This window comes from Hordeum vulgare, chromosome 4H, assembly GCF_904849725.1.
Source record: "Hordeum vulgare subsp. vulgare chromosome 4H, MorexV3_pseudomolecules_assembly, whole genome shotgun sequence".
In the NCBI taxonomy this organism is placed as follows: domain Eukaryota; kingdom Viridiplantae; phylum Streptophyta; class Magnoliopsida; order Poales; family Poaceae; genus Hordeum; species Hordeum vulgare.
In genome coordinates this window covers 252,838,166-252,853,540 of record NC_058521.1, presented here as the reverse complement: position 1 = coordinate 252,853,540, position 15,375 = coordinate 252,838,166, and positions in this window count along the sequence as shown.

Sequence of the window (15,375 nt, the reverse complement as noted above, 5' to 3'; positions counted from 1 at the left end):
GAAGAACATAAGCTTATAAATGGGCCCTCGTTTCTAGATACAAATCCAGATCAGAAAGATATACGGAAACATTTATTACCCTATCAATAAAATAAATTCAACTTAGATAGCATGTTCAGCCATTTAATAAGGTGGGTGCAGCAAGAAATAGAATGCGAGTATGACAAAGAAAATGCTACTCCTTCCCATCCATATTAATTGTCGCAATTTATAAAATATTTCAAAGAGACGTCGCAATTTCGTCAATCTATCACAGCCATGCAAGCTCAAGGTCACCCGATATGTTGGATACCGTATGTGATAGATTGAACACACTGTACAGAATTATTAGTAATCTAGAGAAGGTGCCAACGAAAGATCTGTGGATAACATCTCTACAAGTCTAGATCAGAATTTTTTACTGGTTCAACAACTCCAGTTGGGAATTTCCACATACCAAGCCCCTTAAGTACATCTTTTTTTCCTGGACAACCAATACCTGCAAAAAAATTGAGTCCTTGTGATGATGCAAGATACATAATTTACCTATAAAGTCGATTTTAAAGGCTGGAAATGTGGCACACATGCATGATCATCTGAATCCTTTAAATAGTGCTTTCATATTTATTCGGTACCTCTCTTTTGTCATTCATTACAAAAGCTCCAACGCTGACACGGTGAGTAGCATTTATAGGCAATGTATGAGGTGTGTTTGGGAGCCAGTACGCAAGCATTAGGTTAGTGTTCTCTGCATGATGGTACCAGAATCCTTCCTGAATCATAATGAAGCAAAAAGGGATTCAGAGCAAGTTAAGGAACTTTTTGTATACAAATCTGGCTCGCTATTTTCTCTAGTAATATAAGGATACCCTCTTATTATTTCTTTTAAAAGGGTATAAAACATCTTATTGTACATTCCATAGATTTACTCTGGTTTTATATTTAGTGTCATGTTTGGTATCAAACTTAACTTCCTTAATTATGTACATTTTATTATTTTATATAGTAATATAATGGAAAATACATCTGTATTTGTTTACACCTATTCCAAACACGGCCTAAATTGGTTCAAGCACAAGCAGATTAGCACTCCACTTAAAATAAAACCTAAATGATCATGGCATGCAGCTATAACATCTACACCACAATCTGTACATCACATATAGCAAATTCAGTCAAGACATGGATCCAAATCATATAACAAAAGCATGTGTGTTACAATGGATCCAAAACAGACTAATACATGTTCAAGAACTTAAAAATAGTCACCCTCGCATTGGAATATGACAGAGTTCATCCAAAATGTATAACTCTTATTTGTTTCAGATGGGGAGAGATGTTTTGGAGAGATTAAGGGGTTTTCTGTAACCATGAAGCAGAGTGGCAGGGTTTTCGTGCATAAATACCACAGTTTTACGTCGTAGCTGTTAGATGCAGATCGGATGGTCAGAAATGACGGATGGCAGACACACCATCATCACCACCTGGGTCTTCTATAGGGGTAAGATTAGAGATTATGAAAGGTAGAGAGATAGAAGGCCTTATTCTGTCATAAGTCGACAGACTATGAATTAGATATTTAGAGGATGAAGGGGTGACTATTTTGATTATTTAGTTCTTTTCCTGAAGTTTATAAATCTGGTTAGTTCTTTGCTATTCTTAGTACACAGATATGATTATACTGGTAGTCATATTGACATGCTGAAATGGTAAAATTTCAATAAGCAATGAAATTACCTCCACAAATATAAGGACCTACATGAAGCATGACAAGCATTTCCAATTCTTGAGCAAGTCTTAGATACAATTCAATGTGAGCGAAACCCTTGAGTTCCCAGCTCTGTGGTTCTGGCTCGTGCAAATTCCAAGGAACATATGTTTGAATTGTGTTCAGCCCTAGTGCCTTAGCCCTTAAAAGGCGATCTTTCCAGTACTGCACACAGAGAATGCAACGTGCATGTAAGCTCGCAATAAGATATATGGAAGAACATAAGCTTATAAATGGGCCATGGTTTCTAGATACAAACCCCGATCAGAAAGATATACAGAAACATTTATTACCCTATCAATAAAATAAATTCAACTTAGATAGCATGTTCAGCCATTTAATAAGCTAGGTGCAGCAAAAAATAGAATGTGAGTATGACAGAAAAAATGCTACTCCTTCCGATCCATATTAATTTTCGCAATTTATAAAATATTTCAAAGAGACGTCACAATTTCGTCAATCTATCACAGGCATGCAAGTTCAAGGTCACCCGATTTGTTGGATACAGTATGTGATAGATTGAACACACTGTATAAAATTATTAGTAATCTAATAGTACAGGATTTCTGAAATGCGCCAAAATTCTGTAAGAACATGTACAGAATTCAATTTCTGTCAGAACTAAACATATAACACATGTACAACAACTAGTTGAATTCGTGATTAACAATACTCTGAAATTCACCAAAGCTACCAATCTATCAGTTGAGCCTCGCTTGTCATCGCGAATTTATGGACTGAAGCAGTCCACTCCAGCATATTATAGCGTCAGTCGGAAGAGTGCGGAAACAGTTCACCTGGGGGACGATGCGGAAGTAGTGCACGTCGCCGCCGATGATCTCGAACGGTGCCCCGTCCTTCCAGAAGGCGTCGTCCTCAATCCAGAACCTCCTCGAGGCCTTGCCGTGGACCTGGCGAGACCCGCACCACGAGTCAAGCGCCACCAAAACCAAATCGACTCAAAGCCCGAACAAGCGAGGGAGAGAGCGCGCGCGTACCGTGGAGGAGAGTGCGGAGCACAGCGACACGAACATGGGAACAAGCCGCCCTACACGCTGGAAGATGAGCGCCGCTCTCCCATTCTTCCGAGGGGTTCAACGCGGGCCAGATCTAGAGCAGAGGAGCCAGCGATTTGGACGGACGAGACAGTTGTTGTGCCACCGGAGACCCATGGTGCGGCGGCCTGGCAAGGGAGGCTGTGGCGCGTGGAGAAGAATCTAGGTCAGACAATGGCAATGGAGAAGAAGTTTGAGATCGACGCACCTGCAACGGCGTCCTCTACGGAGTTGAACCTCCGGTCGTTGGATCTCCACGCGATCTTGTGCGCCACGTGCTCTTCCGAACGAACCCTTGCCAACAGCCGCCGCCATCGCGGGGCTGCAATTCTCTCTCTTCCTCTCCCCACTTCCTCCCCCGCCACCGCCGACGGCGACGACAAAAATGTTGGTGGCTCAGCGCCACGCCGCCTCCACCTCCACCGCCGCCCCTCCTCCTCTGGCGCCTCTCCACCCAGCCCAAGCCCAAGGCCCCCACGCCTCCACCTCCACCTCCTCTGCCCCCGGCGTCGGACGACGGAGCCGCAGTGTGGGCCGGACGCGCGGCCGTGCTGTCGTTGTTGGGGCTCACCGGCGCCGTTGCCGCCAACGCCTTCAACAACCTATCCGTCTTCCTCTCCTGCTCCAGGTCCAACCCCCCGCCCGCCCACTCCCCCAAATCGCGGAAGCACCCAAATTGCGGAAGCTTAGGGTGGTCAAGTGGAGGACGATAACGATGGCAGGAAGAAGTGTGCAAGATGGATCTACCTACCCTTTCCTATGGTCTCTAGAGGCCATGGGAGATGAAAGAGGAGGCCGTCGTTGGCAAAAAAATCGAGAGAGAGATGGGACAGAGAGCGAGGGGGTTGGGGGAGATGGGGGACGGGAGGTGCGTGAGTGGGTCGTGGCTGGGCGTGGCAGGTGCGTGACTGGGTCGTGGATGTTGGATGAATCTCGTACGTGGGCTTAGGTGACATTTTTCGTGGGAGGGAGAGGTCGAACCATCGTTGGGAGGTTGAACCATCACAATGTTCGACCCTGCTTTAATAGTAGAGAGATTATGTATGTGCTATGTTACCATGCTTGCGAAACGCTTAGATGCGCTTCTTTCCAATTCGGGGCCTCGTTCCCTAAATCGGAAAGGACCGCATCTTAGTCGTTACAAGTTGGTAATCAGAGCCTTACGACCATAGGAGCCTTTGTGTGATCGTACTTGGCCGAGTCGAGTCTAGTAAAATGTTTTGGGTCTTAGTTATATCGGAGAGTAGGATTGTTTTTTCTCCTCTTCCATGCTCTAGTGAGGTTCCCGACTTAGGAATTCTTAATTCTACTCCTCTTCTCGCTCAAAAAAAATTTAGGATCACGAGGGTATTTTTGAAATCTATATGATATCGATGTGACGGAGTTCTGTCTTGGTGCCTCCTGTCTGCCTTGATTTCTTCCACGGAGTTGAGCTCCAGGGGATTCTTGCGCACATCGCCATCATTCAGATTTCTGAGTATCTAAGAACGAAGGATTTTCGTAATTGCTTCAATACTAATAGTGGCGAGATAACCCCGATGTCCCCAGTACTGGTGCAGATTGTTCGGGAGTACTGCTATACTTTGTATCGTTGTGATCACGAGGGTCTGTTGTAGATGAAGGTCCGAGATTCTGGTTATGTGTTGACAGATGTGATACAGTGGACGGGTTAGTATAGAAGTTGTGTGAATATTACTCCTTGTATCCGTGTACCAGATTGCATGACCAGATATTTCGGGAATTCATAGTTGGGATCTCAAGTAGTAACTTATAGGACAGTCTTCCTACAGATGCATGATGTGAGGATGGGATTCGATGTTCAGTGGGTATGTTTGTTCACGGTCGTCTTACAGCAGTTCTCGTTGTGTCTTAAAGAGTCCTTGTAGCTCGCTACGACTCTGGGATACTTCGTAAGTCGTGTGCACTACCTTGCACAGTATGGCTACTGTAAATTCGAACCTGTGCGATCTTATCCATGAAGATATCGGATGAAATCTCGATCATATGTTTGTTCCGAGCAGTTCTAGCTCATACTTGTTTGCAAGTGGTCTTAATCAGAATTTTGTCGACCATCACTTTGAGGAAGCATTCCTACTATTTTGTTCGAGTGCAATTGCTAATATTCATGTTCAGTTATCCCTGTCATTCTGATTCAGCTACATCTTCAATTTATTATGTGGGCTAATGTGTTGTCTGTCTTCAGGATGGCTCGACCAACTCGTCAGAATCCAGGGCGTGAGGATGCGTCGCCAGCACATCCTCCTCCGGAGAATCCTCCTCTGTCGCCGCCTCCTCCTGCAGAGGCTTGGCAAGCGGTGATGGCTGCTACAAATGCAAACACTCAGATGCTGCTACAGTTGTTGCAAGAGAGGGCTAATCAGCAGCAAGGCAATTTCCAGCATGGTGGCAATTAGTTTGCTAATCTGAGTCAGTTCCTCTCGAATCAGCCGAAGACTTCCACTTCCTGTGACCAGCCGTTTGATGATGATAATTGGATCCAAGACGTGAACAAGCATTTTGAATGCAGCAATGTTCATCCTGAGGATTTCTTCAAGTTTGCTACATTCCAGCTGAAGGGGCAAGCATCTATCTGGTGGCAACAGTTGAAGGATTCCAGGGGTGCTAGAGTGATCACTTGGGATGAGTTCTTCCGTGACTTCAGATCCCACTACACTCCGTCCAGCTTCGTGGAGGAAATGCGTGAGAAGTTCAGGCGCTTGAAGCAGGGTGGTAATTCTGTGTACAAGTACAACGTTGAGTTCCACGAGCTATCCCGATACGCCTTGCAGGATATCCCTGATCAGAAGAGCAAGATTTATCAGTTTAGAGGTGGCTTGAAAGAAGATTTGCAGTTAGCTCTCGCTTTGCACGATCCTGAGGAGTTCGACAAGTTCTACAACTTAGCTCTTAGGGCTGAGGCAACTTTGCTCAGGGTGGAGAATTCTAAGAAGCGCTTCAGAGATTCTAGCTCTTCCCTACTCAGGTGGTTCAGAAGCAACAGAAGTTTTGGGTGTCTCCTCCTCCTCCTCGGCACACACATCAGATCAAGCATTCTGCTGGCCGTGGTTCTTCCCACACACCCAACGCAGTCTTTCAGTAGAGATTCCAGCAACAGAAGCAAGGGCCTCCTCAGACACAGTACCGTCAGCCATCATATATTACTTGTCACAAGTGTGGGCAGAAGGGTCACTATGCCAACAAGTGCACTTCTCAGCTCCGTCTTCCGCCTCCTCCTCCAAGCAAACCTCCAAGCAATGCTCTCGTGAAGTTCAATCCCAGGTCAGCTCGAGTCAACATGGTGAATGCGGCTGAGGCAGAAACATCGCCAGATGTGATCATGGGTAACCTCCTCATTAATGATATTCCTGCTAAAGTGTTATTTGATTCTGGTGCATCGCATTGCTTCATCTGCAAGCCTTTCATTGCTAAGCGTGATATTCCTTCAATTCATTTGGATAGTCCCTTCCGTGTGGTTTCTCCGGGCATGCGCATGAGTTCTCACGTGTTGGTTCCGGATGCTTCTGTCAAGATAGGCAGTTATTCTTTTCTGGTGTCTCCTATTGTCTTGGGCAATTCCGACATTGATTTGATCCTTGGTATGGATTGGTTGGCCATGAAAAAGGCATCGATTAGTTGTGAAGCTAAAGAAGTGAAGCTTACTCACTCTTCGGAGGACGTGATTATATTCGCGGCACGCGATGATACAATCCGTCTATTCTTGTTGAATGAAAAGGGTGAGATTAATCCTATTTCGCAAGTCCCAGTGGTCTGCGAATATGAAGATGTGTTTCTAGAAGAGCTGCCAGGCATGCCTCCGCACCGAGAAGTTGAATTTGTCATTGAGCTTGAGCCAGGTACTGAGCCTGTGTGCAAACAGCCATACAAATTGGGTCCAAAAGAGTTGAAGGAACTTAAGAGGCAACTCGATGAGCAGGAGCGTTTGGGTTTGATTAGACCGAGCTCGTCTCCGTGGGGCTGTGGAGTTCTGTTTGTCAAGAAGAAGGATGGCACGGACCGGTTGTGTGTCGATTACCATCCATTGAACAAAAATACAATCCGGAACAAGTATCCACTTCCGAACATAACTGAGTTGTTCGAAAAGTTGAAAGGGGCTAAGATCTTCTCCAAGCTCGATCTCAGAATGGGCTATCAGCAAATTCGCATTCGCGAAGAGGATATTACGATGACTGCTTTTAGGACTAGTTTTGGCTCGTATGAGTATACGGTCATGTCTTTTGGTCTGGCAAATGCTCCTCCGACATTTTATCGATTGATGAACTACATATTCTCTCCGTTCAAGAATGACTTCGACTTGCTCTATCTCGACGACATTCTGGTCTTTTCTAAAACTGAGGAAGAACATGAAGAACATCTCAGATTGGTGCTTGATAAGCTGAGGGAGTATAAATTGTATGCCAAGTTTTCCAAGTGTGAGTTCTAGTTGAAAGAAGTCATCTATCTTGGTCACATTATCTCTGCCAAGGGCATCAAAGTTGATCCGTCGAAGGTGCAGGCCATTGTTGAATGGGAGCCTCCGCAGAATGTGAAGCAGCTTTGAAGCTTTCTCGGGCTTGCAAGCTATTGTAGAAGGTTCGTTGAGAACTTCTCCAAGATTGATAAGCCGCTCTCAAGTCTTCTTTAGAAAGGTGTGAACGCTTGGTCTCCAGAGTGTGAGTTGGCCTTCGACACACTCAAAGAGAAGCTCACCTCTACTCCAGTCTTGGTTCCTCCGGATGATTAGAAGCCTTACCAGGTGTTCTGCGATGCTTCTCTCTAGGGTCTTGGTGCAGTTCTGATGCAATAGAAGAAACTGGAGTCTTATACCTCCAACCAGTTGAAGCCAGCGGAGAAGAATTATCCTGCGCATGATCTTGAGCTAGCAGCTGTGGTACACGCTCTGATGACTTGGAGACACCTCTTGTTGGAACGAAAAGTTGAAGTGTACACCGATCACAAGAGTCTCAAGTACATATTCACTCAGCCTAACCTGAATCTTCGGCAAATTCGTTGGGTGGAAATGCTCCAAGATTTTAATCTGAGTGTTGAGTACACGCCAGGCAAAGCTAATGTCGTGGCAGATGCTTTGAGCGGGAAGGCTTATTGCAACAGTCTCATTCTGAAACCTCTCCAGCCTGACCTTTGTGAATCTTTCAAAAAGCTCAACCTTCAGTTAGTACCTCAGGGATTTCTTGCAAATCTTTAGATCTCTCCTACCTTGGAAGATCAGGTCCGAGCAGCACAACTTCTTGATGTAATGGTGAAGAAAGTCAAGATTGGCGTGGCAAAGAGTCTTCCCAAATATAAGTGCTTCAGTGTTGATGCCAGAGACACGTTGTTCTTTGAGGATCGTCTTGTCATTCCGAAAGGTGATCTCAGAAAGGTAATCATGGAAGAAGCTCATAACTCCTTGCTCTCAATACATCCAGGAAGCTCCAAGATGTATCAGGACTTGAAACAGACCTTCTGGTGGACTCGCATGAAGCGTGAGATTGCTCAGTTCGTATATGAATGTGATGTACGTCGAAGGGTGAAAGCAGAGCATCGACGTCCAGAAGGTCTTTTGCATCCTTTGCCCATTCCCGAGTGGAAGTTCGATCCTATTGAGATGCATTTCGTCACCGGGTTTCCGAAGTCCAAGAAGGGTAATGATGCCATCTTCGTCGTCATTGACAAGTTGAGTAAAGTGGCTCATTTTCTTCTAGTCAAAGAATCCATTTCGACAGCTCAGCTTGCAGAGTTGTACACTTCCAACATAGTGTCTTTGCACGGCATGCCTATGATGATTTCTTCGGATCGCGGAAGTATCTTCACTTCCAAGTTCTGGGACTCTATTCAGTCTGCGATGGGGACGAAGATACGCTTCAACACAACTTTTCACCCTCAGACTAGTGGTCAAGTGGAGCGAGTCAATCAACTTCTTGAGGATATGCCGAGAGCCTGTGTTATATCTTTTGGCATGCAGTGGGAGGATTGCCTACCTTTCGCTGAGTTCTCGTATAACAACAGTTATCAAGCTAGTTCTGGCAAAGCTCCGTTTGAAATTCTCTATGGCAGGAAGTGTCGTACCCCGCTAAACTGGTCCGAGACCGGCAAGCGTCAGATTCTTGGAACGACTTGATAGAAGAATCTGAAGAGATGTGTCGGGTCATTCAAGATAATCTCAGAGCAGCACAGTCCCGTCAGAAGAGCTATTATGATAGCAAGCATCATGACATGTCTTATGAGCTTGATGACTTCCTCTATCTCAAGGTGTCCCCTATGAAGGGTACACAACGCTTTGGCATCAAAGGCAAGCTTGTGCCTCGTTTCGTTGGTCCGTTCAGAGTTGTTGGCAAGAGAGGTGACCTTGCATACCAGCTCGAGCTCCCGTCAAACTTTGCAAATGTGCATGACGTGTTCCATGTCTCTCAGCTCCGGAGGTGCTTCAAGACCCCCGAGCACACTGTTCATCTTCAATACATCGACCTTCAACCCGACCTATCCTATCGTGAGCATACAGTTGCGGTGCTAGAGGCGACTGAGCGCAAGACCCGCAACAAGACTGTCAAATTTCTCAAAGTGCAGTGGTCACACCATTGCGATAAAGAGGCTACTTGCGAACGCAAGGATCACCTCCGTTCCGAATTTCCGGAGTTCTTTTAGTCTTAGATCTCGGGGGAGATCTTTTTGTAGTGTGGGAGAGTTTGTAATGCCCCAAGTGTGTAACTTTCCATATTTGGAACCTTCTTTATGTCGGTCCACCTTGTCATTGCTATGAGAGCTATTCTATGTGTTATGATTTCATGTGTCACCTTGCTTTGTGTTCCTTTGCATGCATGCATCACTATCATTTCATGCTTGTCATGTGTTTGTCCCTTTGTGAATTCATGTGTGTATGTGGTGTGATGAATATGCCATGTGATGATAGTGTATGTGAGTGATGGAGTGGTGCAATTGTTAGTAGGAAACTATGTGGTTTGCTTAGGCTTCAAAACCCTCTTCCTCTTTATTTATCTCGAGGTCAAGTTTCACTTGTCCCATCCTTGTTTAAAAAATGTCCAAGATTTAGCATATTTTGTGGTGATTGGGAGGACGTGAAGTTGCTGTTTCGAAACAAGTTTTAAAGGTGCAAATATTCAAAAAACAGATCAAACATATCCTATTTTGTAAATATTTAGTTGCTCCTAAAATTCCTTTTCTATGTTTCTTAAATAGGTTATAATTTCTTATAACCAGGGGTACCTTTGCTTTATTTTTAGCTTTGTGTGATTAGCCTGTGCATTATATTCTTTGTTTGGTCTTGGTTTAAATAAGTAAGCCCCAGAGGTTTTTTCTCTCTTATCTGGCGCTACTAGTGGTCTTCCTCCCACTAGAAGGCCCATCGCTCCCCTCTCTTCCCCTAGCGCCAGCCCAATCGGCACGACCTCCTTCTCCTTTCTCTTACGCCGTCCCCCCCCCCCCCCCCCCCCCGCGCGCTCGATTTCCGTCAGACAGCAGGAGAGAGTGAGCACGCCATGAGGGTTCACGGACGTCGAGGCCTCATATAACCCTCGGCTCGCGTGCCCCTTGCCCTAGGGTTCCTCCCTTTCCCCATCTAGCGCCACCACCGTCTCCCTCCATCTTCTTCCTCCCCTGGTAAGTCTCTGTAGCGCTGGTAGCAAAGAGAGAGAGGTAGTAGCCGCCGACGTCCATCGTGCGTTCGTCGTCTGCGGCATTGGCCAGCGTGTCCGGGAGCTTGGAGAAGGTGCCCGCGCTCCATTCCCGCTGTTGTTGAGGTCGGGGAGCGACCACAGCGACGGGCAGGAGCTCGTCTTTTGCGCGTACCCGGCGATCACCTTCCTCTATGTCGGTTCTGCATCAGGCCATCCTCAGCGCGTCCTCGTCGTCTCCACGCGGCTCCTTCTTCCCAATCGGCGCCCCCTTCTCCTTCCCCTAGGTGAGCTAGCTCTCCTCCTCCCTTCCTCCTCGTTAGATCGGCCTCGGGCTCGTCGCCGTGCCTCTGTCCCGAGTGGAGTTCGGCAGATGTGTGCATCTGTGTTCTGTGTAGTGTGTGATCGGGCTTACGTAGAGTAGCAACGCGGTAGTGGTTGGTTAGTTAGTCCCCGTGGCGCAGCAGCAGCACCAGGAGACGCTCCGGTGGCGTTGCTGTCGTCGACGTCTCTTTGTGTTCAGAGCATAGCATCTTGTTGCTCGTGGTAGATTACCTAGTAGTACCCCTTTGTTCAGTCAAGTCTCCGAGGCGTAGCGTAATGGTACATACCGTGTGTGTGATGATGTGAGGGTGTGGGTTCGAGTCCCAACTTTGCCCCCCCTTTTTAATTCCTATTTCTCGGCACAGTAGCATGCAGTAGCTGCAGTATCTCTATAACCTGCTTATTCCCTTGTTGTTGTCGAGCAAAGAGGCTGCAATAGAGTGGTGTTGCTGTTGTGTGTGTTAGCAGAAGGTCCGCGGTTCGATCCCTCTCCCCATCCTTTTATTTTTTTTTGTATTTTTTTCTTGTGCTGTTTTCTTTGGCTCCTTGTAGTTGCTATGGTGCACTAGGTAGCATGTGTGGGATGTTTTATTACCTCACCACAGCTTGCAGCACCTTGTTTATGTTACTAGATATGCATATGTAGTGATATGTGAGGATGTATGTTATGTGTGCTAGCCTATGTGTGTGTGTGTGTGTGTTTAACATGTGTGCTTGTTATAGGCTAGTGATGCATGGGTATTGTTTTGCTTGCCTCCAAACAGTGGGTGGCCTCTAGTATTCTTGCTCTTGTGTAGAAATGCATGTATAGGGTTGAGTGTAAGTGCAATTGTGAGCTTGATGATGTATGTGTGGGTGTGTTTTGTTGTGTGTGCATGTGTGAGAGTGTATGTGTGTGGTGTCACACACATGCCAATGCATGATGTGCCTTGATAAGCACATGTGCAAGTATATGTGTAGGTGTAGAGTTTATTATGTGAGTGCAAGCTAGTGTGTGTGATACTAGCATGTGTAGGTGTTGCTATGTGGTGCTTGATGTATGTGGTGTGTGGTGGTCTGCTAAGGCACATGAGCATGAGGTCTACCCCTCATGTGCACCATTGGTGTTGTGGACATGTGCTTATGCATGTACAAGTGATGAGCTAGTGGAAGCACATGTGATGATGCACTATTCATTTCTATGTGATTCCACGTAAGTTTTCTTTTCAAGTTTGTGCCCAATTATTCTATGCAAGTGTCTATGTATTATATATGTTTTTGGGGTAGAATCATCCCAGGAATCCATTGGTGAAGTCAGTTTTGCCTTTGGAACAATTTCTGGGAATGTCATATTTCAGTTTTGTTCCATGTTTAGAGCTTGGTTCCATGTGATGTGATGAGCCCAAGAGGTTGATTCTTTGTTGTGGCAGTAGAGGGTGAACCCCTCTACAAGATGTTGGTTTTGTTTCATTCTTAGGAGTTCATGTGTGCAAGTTGTGCCTAGCCAAAGTAGGCAAGTGGCTGTAAATTTCAGTTTAGTGAAAATCGGTGATTTTCACTAAGTTTGAGAATCTCCTTATATTTTGTTCTCCTCTTGTTGTGCTTGTAGAGGTCCATGTGTTGGGAATCAGACTTAGCTATCAACTGGAAATTGTAGATTTTGTATTTTTCTAGCTCTCTACCAATTTTCATTCCATTTGGAATCCTGCAGATATTGTTTTGGGTGCTGTCAAAATGCTTCAGAGCATAAACAGCTAGTGAGAATCTGTAATTTTCACTAAGTCCGTGAAAACTGATATTTTTGTCCAAGTTAGCAGCTATGTAACTTCCTGTGTGTAACCCCTTTGAATTATCTTTTTGCTTGTGCTTGTAGTACTTTTGGATAGCTTCTGCCACATATCTTATTTGGCATATTTGGGTGGCTGTAGGTGCTTTGCATGTAGGCCTCAAATTGCTATGATGTTGTTTATGTCAGATTGTGTAGTTTTGATGTTTTGATGCTTGCAAGTGCATAGTTGATGTTCTGGTGATATTTCTTGTTGTTTCCCGTTGATCCGTTGCTCCGTTCGTAACGTTCTTTATATGTTTTTGCATCGTTTTCGCGTGACACACCTGTTCATGTCATCCTTATGCATGTCAAGATAGCTTAGAGTGCAGTTCTGTCCGGTAGCTTGTATTTCTTTCTCATGCTTGTGCTAGTGACTAGAATAGGGATGCATGTTCATTTTCATCTCATGCATCATGTCCTTGTTGCATCTTGAGGTGATGTTGTTCATTGGATGCTATTTTCATGTTGGGTAGCTCCGGGATCGGAGAACGAGTGTGTGGAACCGGGAGAGTACGTGCAGGACGAACAAGAGCAGTTCCAAGCTGAGGACATCACAGGCAAGATGTTCTTAATAATAATCTGCATAGGGAATAGCTACCCCAAGGAATTTAATCAACAACCAGGGCCAGTGCTCCTCATGAGTGTTGGTCCAACCCAGAGCAGCTTATTACGCTCCCTGGGGAAACTCGGTGTTTTGGCGTGGTAACCATCGCTCATCCGTCGTGTCCTGAGCCGGACATACGCCGCTCTTATCGAGGTCGTCGAGACGACGGGAGGTCCTGCTAGTCTTGTCTTACCTTAGCGATATATCTTGAGTATAGGAATCCCGGTGAAGCTTTGGTTCTCCCGAGAGTTGAAGTTTTCCTTTAAGGAATCCGACGAGATCACGGGATTCATGATAGAGGATTACTTTGCGGCCCGTGACCGTTTGTGATGGACTAGTTGGAGCACCCCTGCAGGGTTTAATCTTTCGGAAAGCCGTGCCCGCGGTTATGTGGCAACTTGGAATATTTGTTAACATCCGGTAATAGACAACTTGAACTTAATCTAATAAAATTGCCAACTGTGTGCGCAACCGTGAGTGTCCCCTTCGAAGACCTCTCTTCGATCGGGAATACAGTGGGGTTATGATTGACGTAAGTAGGTGTTCAGGATCACTTAGTGATCAGCTAATCATCGACCGCTAGTATAGACCACCCTCAGCCACCATATATGCTTAGGATGCTGCAACCTAAATACTCCACCTTCCTTACCTAATAGCTTGACTAGTTCTGGCACCGAGGTCATAGATTGTTGAGTCCTCGTGGCTCACAGATTACTTCAACACACCAACACGTTCAGGTACCCCGAGACAGGTCATCCCGAAGGCACGCAGCTGACGTGGCAGTACGATGAGGAGAACGACCGCTTGTACGTGAACTATCCATAAGATTGAGGCGTGGTCGTGAATGTGGCCAAGCATGTAGGGTAGCATAGTCATTTCTCATGTTTTGTAGTCCGTAGCGGAACTACCTTGTTTGGATGCGTGATGTAACTCTGATATATTTATGAGATGGCAGTTGAATCCCTAATTGTCATTCTACTATTATTATGTATGTGCTATGTTACCGTGCTTGTGAAACGCTTAGATGCGCTTCTTTCTAATTTGGGGCCTCGTTCCCTAAATCGAAAAGGACCGCATCTTAGTTGTTACAGACATACACCCGCTAGCCACCTTTATGTGCCGCGCCTATGGGACCGGGGGTACCCAGGCCCGTCGGCTTGTGGCCCGAGCTGCGACGCGGTTGGGCAAACCTGGTTTAGCCCATCGGCAAGCGCGACAAGGAAGACCCTTGTGAGGGCCCTCGCCTCGTGAGGCGGGCGTTTGAGGATCGTTGCCAAGGGCCCCCGAGGTCATTCGTCACAAGGACGCATCCCGAGGCTGCCCCTGAGGCTCTTGCAGGGCGGGCCCATTGAGGGCAAGCTGGCAGGGTCCCGTGACCATGTGCCTTCACGTGGGTGATTCAGGCTGCGCAAGCAACGCCGGGGCGGTGCGAGTAGCCACGGGCGGGAAGGAAGCGGGGCCAGCTGGAGGACTCCCAAAGCAACTCCCAAAGGTTTCCCGATCGGTGCAAGAAGAAAGGCTTTTGCACGCGAAGACAACCTTTGTCAGGGCGGACTACAGTCATGTCCCCTTTCAAAATGATCGTTGTAGCAACCCTTCCCGTCAATTGTGTTTTCGGCGAAGAGGACCAAGACCGGTATAATAGAGAGGCCCAGCTTTCGTAGATGGGATGGGACCCCCACCATATCCACTAGGGCAAGAAGCCACCTTTGTACTCGTCTTCCACCTCAAGTTATCCAGACAAGCACGAGTAGGGTTTTACACTGCAAGGTGGCACGAACCTGGGTAAACTTATCACATGTTCTTGTTTGCTTTCCTTACATCAAGCCACCATAGAGTCGTCGTGAAGTTGGGCGATAGAACAGGGCACGAGAGCGACCGCGCCCCAGAGTTTGAACTTTTTGGGTCTAAAGAGCCCAGATTCCAACATATGGCGCGCGAGGTAGGGGTGCGCGGCCGCCCTCCAGCTCATGTTTCGTCTCCATCTTAACTGTCCCATGGCCGACGCTGACTCCATGTGCCCTCAGTGCTCAACGCCGGATGTCCGTTACCGGCCCACCAGCGTCTCGGCCACCATCGTCTTTGCCCCCGCTGCCCGCGGGAAGTAGGGCTTCCTGTGGCCATCGGTGTAGCAAGGCGGCCGCTCTGCTGCGTCCCCCGTGGCGTGTGTCTTAACCCGCGTTCACATGGGGGACCTAAAAGTGCAGGAC